The following is a 4,630-nucleotide window of genomic DNA, read 5'->3' as shown; positions in this document are numbered from 1 at the left end:
TAGTATATATAAATATTTATATCAATAATCTCTACATATATGACATATAAACATAACGTTGATATAGATATATATATATTTACATGGCTACATGACATATATATAAATTATAATAATATTTTAAAAGAAATTAATAATAGAATAAAATAAGAATAGAAAAAGTCATGCTGTAGAGTAGTATACATGGATCAACTATTTTTAGTTTTTAATGTATCTCACAATATCCTTTGGTGAATTTGATGAAGAAATATAACTCCAATCACTTAATAAAAAATAAGATATCACACAAATTTATAAGATAAAAAAAATAATATTTATGACATTATTATTTTTAAATAAATATGATTTAATTATTTAAATTATCATTAGATATTTTTAAAATATCATAATTTAATTAATTAATTTTTGTTTATGTTTATAGAGTGATTGAGGGCTTGTTCTAGTTTATATGTTTAATATAATATTAATATCATACATGAATTTTAAATTTAAATTTGTTGCTAGTTTTTTTTTAAAAGAAGTTTGTTACTAGTTGATAGTAGATTATATTATATTATATATTTAATATGATACATTTTTATTATTTTGAAATAATTATCATTGTAAAATATCTTATTTTAGTTTGTTTAATTATTTATTTATTTAATTTAATTTAAGTTTCAATCAAGATTACAATCTACAGTTAAATATAAGTATATTATGTTTGTTGACCTGTGAAATTGGGCAACGGTCGTATGTACAGTATACGGCACATTTTGAACGAAATAAATATAATAAACGACAGATTACGAATATCTTAAACAAACACATAGAAATTTTATAGTGGTTCAGCCCAATTATAGTAATAACCTAATCCACTTAGTTTTTAGTATTGAATCACTCGACAATTACATTGATGAACAAAGGTATTCACTCGTTTCTAATTTGCCCAGAATTTCTCCTCAAATATTCTCCAGATCTCAAAAATTCCAGAAAAAGCGATCCTCTGAAATGAAGCCCTGGGTCCTTTATTTATAGTACCCAATGGTTGTTACATGATCAGTAATATTGGGATCATGGTTTGGTACACGATTATTAGGTAGCGGAGATACGTGTCCACCTCCCCATGATTATGAAATCATGGGCTTCTCGTTGTTTCTCTAGATCGTGGTAGATAATGCACGGTTGAAACCTCTGGGAAAATGTTAAGTCTTGGTTGGTCTATGAGACCTAGGTGCTGGGCCCGATGACCCTCTGGGTGTTGGACCTGATAATCCTCTGGGTGCTGGACTTGTGATCTTCTAGGTGTTGGACCTGTTTGATCTCAGTTTGAACGAGTGCGAGTATTTATCTGTGAAGTGTACTTGGGAGTTTAGGCCGACCACCCAGATGTTTCTTGAGCATGTCAGGCCGACCACCCCTAGGGGTTAGGGCAAGGCCGACCACCCCTAGGGGTTGGGGTTAGGCCGACTACCCCCAGGGGTTAGGGCCAGGCCAACCACCCCTAAGGGGTTTAGGCCTAGTCGATTTCCCTATAGGTCTTGGACCTATCTTTTTTGTTCATCGGTCTTTTTTCAATACTTTATCGTTTTTCCTTGATTTGTGAGGCCACGTGCTGCTTTCTCATTTACCACGTCATCCCTGGATTTTTTAGGGATAACACTGTTATATATAAGAATATTTCGTTAAAGTTAAAGATAAAAAATAAAAACCGTTAAAACGAAGAATTTACGTTATACACACACTTTTTATATAGAAGAGATATAGACTAGTTCAACTTTATAGTCAAATAAAGAGCAAAGGGCACAAAATATCAAACTGCCAGCCAATAAATTATTTTGATCATTAATCGTATCTTGTTGTAGAATTAGATTAATCATTTGTATTTATAAATTTAGAGTATAAATAAGATATATTATGGTTTTTTTATCTTCTACATGTTTTTCTTCTTCTATATTTGCGAGGTTATTTTTAACGAGTCGAAATAATTTAATTTTTGTAACTTTTAGATTTCTAGAAAGTTATGGTAAAATCAAATAAATAAAAGAGAAGCTCAAACTTAATTTGGTTTAAATTAGGTATATGTAAACATATTAAATTTATATTTATGTCATATTATATGTTTATTAAAAGCGTAATATACATCGCTACGTTTATATTTATGTCATGTTATATATTTATTAAATTATATTAAGTATATCGTGTCGTGTTTGTTAAATAAATATTTTGCATTTATATTTAATAATCATATATTCCTATTTGAGTTAATCTAGTTAACACAAATACGACATAATTACAAAAGTTGCAACCTCATATATAATATACGAAATGATTACCTTCAATCTAAGGTAAATTAGGCAAAAATCTAAGGTCTCAAAATTTTATTTTACTTTATGTACAAGAATAAAGAGGCCTCAAAATAATTTCTCTCGTAAAAATAATGCCACAAAATGCTAATATACAAAAGTCTTGGAAAATGTTAGAGGAAATTATACTAAATATGAGATATTTTTTTGTAAACTTTGAAAAATATGACAATTTTTTTTCTTAAGTTCATATTTTTTGTGTTTACATTTTTATGGGAGACTTTTTCCCATATGTTTGTAATATTTTATTTGTATACCATATTCTAATTTTATACAATTTTAGTAACTAGTCTTAATATGTTTTGAGGTTATTTTTATAATTTAATCTATTTGTAATATTTTTTTTATTATTCATATTTTATAAAAACGTTTTTTTACATTATTTTTTTAAAAATAAAAACTAAGACCGTCTTCACCATGCTTTTTTTATTCCAATTTCTTCTTCTTATTTTCTTGCATTTTTTTATTTTCTTCAACATTTTATCTGCAGTAATCGGTTACCACTATAGAAACAATTTTGATTTTTTTATTTGATGTGGTAATAATCGTAGGTCACTGTCAATTTTTTTTAGTGATGTGTGGTAACTGGTTACCACTATCGAAACTATTTTTATTTTTTTAGAAGATGTGGTGGTAACTGGTTACAACTATAATTTTTTTTTGATCTTTTTAGTAATGTACCAGTATCAAAATATCAACTGAATTGTAACTAGTTACTTAGTCAGATCTAGAAGAAAAACATATATGAAAAAATAAATTAAATTGATCATGATGGTAACTGGTTACAGTTAGGTTTGAAAAAAAAATCTGACAAAAAATCAAGTCCTAACAAAAAATAAACTAATCATAATCGTAACTAGTTACAACTATGTTTGAAAGAAAAAAAACAGTTGTCATGGTACCTAGTTAATTAGTTACGTGTGAAAAGAAAATTAGATCTAAACAAAAAAAAATCTAAATTGATCGTTATCGTAACTGGTTACAACTAGGTCTGAAAAAAATTAAATATGAATAAAAAGAATTAGTCCACACGGTACCTGGTTACCTAAACAGGTCTGAAGAAAAAAAATCAGATTTGAACAACACAAACCTAAACAAATCATGATGGCAATTGGTTACAGTTGGGCTGAAAAAAAAATCAAATCTAAAGTACAAAATCATATTTAAAATGCAAAATTAGATATGAAAAAGAAGAAGAACAAAAAAACAACAAAAAAAATAACATTAAAACCTTCAAACACGGGCCTGAAAAATGGGGGTTAGGAAGAAGAAGAAGATAAATTAAGAATAAGAAAATGGGGGTTACGGGTTGAAGATAAGGATTTTTTAGTTTAATTTTTAATTGTTTTATTATTATTAGATTAATAAATCTAAATAAATATTAATTTTATTTAAATATATATTATTATTATTGTATTAATAGATTAATTAAATTTATTTTAAGTATTATGTATTTACTTTAATTTTTTTTTAATTCAAAATCAGATTTATTGTTTTATTATTTATATTTTTAATAATTTAATTTAGTTTTTATAATATATTTTAAATTAAAATGTTTTTTATATTTTAAATTAATTTAAATATTTTTATCTATTTTTTTATTTAAAATAATTAAGAATTAAAGATGTGGCATTGATTTAATGTGACCAGATCTGTCCATGCTGGTAGTTAACAGCCAAAACAAACAGAATGTGTGGATTTGTTAACGGAATGGGGGATTGAGAAGTTTTGCCGTAAAAAAAATGGGGAGTTAAGTGTAATAAAATGTGAAAATAAGGAAGTTTTGCCGCTAATTACACAATAAAATTTTAAATATATATAAAATGGATCACATATAAAATTTTTAAATATCACATAATTGCTATAATTCAAAATATTAAATAATAACTAAAATTAAATTAAAAATCTTTAAAATATAAAATAAATAAAGTTATAAATCGATCATGTCGAACTTAGGAGTATTGTCCCCATCCAATCTCAATTAACATTTACATAGAGTAAATTATCTTCGTCCGTGTAACGTCTCAATTTCCCTAATAAGGCTTAGTGCCTTGATTAGGGGGTAAGAGGGCAATAATTGATTTAATTGCATTATTATGTGAAGATATGCATGATTATATGAATTATGTGAGCTATATTATAATATGACTATATTGACATGTTTAGGTGTATGTGGGCCCGTTTCTTGTTAGAAGGGCAATTTCGTAATTTGGCCTGTTGATGGCATATATATATATATGTGCATATTGATTGAGACCACATTATTATGTGGATACATTTGAATT

The sequence above is a fragment of the Humulus lupulus genome, chromosome 7, assembly GCF_963169125.1.
Source record: "Humulus lupulus chromosome 7, drHumLupu1.1, whole genome shotgun sequence".
In the NCBI taxonomy this organism is placed as follows: Eukaryota; Viridiplantae; Streptophyta; class Magnoliopsida; order Rosales; family Cannabaceae; genus Humulus; species Humulus lupulus.
Note: the sequence above shows the minus strand (reverse complement) of the source record.